This window comes from Penaeus monodon, chromosome 23 (assembly GCF_015228065.2).
Source record: "Penaeus monodon isolate SGIC_2016 chromosome 23, NSTDA_Pmon_1, whole genome shotgun sequence".
Lineage (NCBI taxonomy): Eukaryota > Metazoa > Arthropoda > Malacostraca > Decapoda > Penaeidae > Penaeus > Penaeus monodon.
This window is the reverse complement of record NC_051408.1, coordinates 27,840,285-27,840,546: the sequence shown is the minus strand read 5'-3', so window position 1 is coordinate 27,840,546 and position 262 is coordinate 27,840,285. Positions and strand designations below refer to the sequence as shown.

The window sequence follows — 262 nt, the reverse complement described above, 5'->3', positions numbered from 1 at the left end:
GGGGTGCGGGACGGTTTTTTTTTTTTGTTGGGGTTTTTGGTCCCTTTGCTACCATGTAATAAGCACTTAGCATTAATCTTGCTGTGAAAGGATTGGGGTGGGGGTTTTTTTATTTTTGTGCTCCCCCCCCACATTTTTTTTTTTGAAATGATTTTTTGGATGCCCTTGCAAAAAAATTTGGAAATTCCTTACAAGCATCAGCCATTTAACCCGTTTTTAAGGGGGGGTCCCCCACTTTGGGGTAGACCCCCGCCCCCATGGG

The 262-nt window shown here is 44.7% G+C and overlaps 1 protein-coding gene across 1 annotated transcript in view; it reads left to right on the top strand.

The window, feature by feature from the left end:
• LOC119588199 (probable ATP-dependent RNA helicase vasa-like) overlaps positions 1-262 on the top strand; it is a gene marked incomplete in the record, with an annotated part of 40,898 nt that overhangs the window by 21,858 nt on the left and 18,778 nt on the right.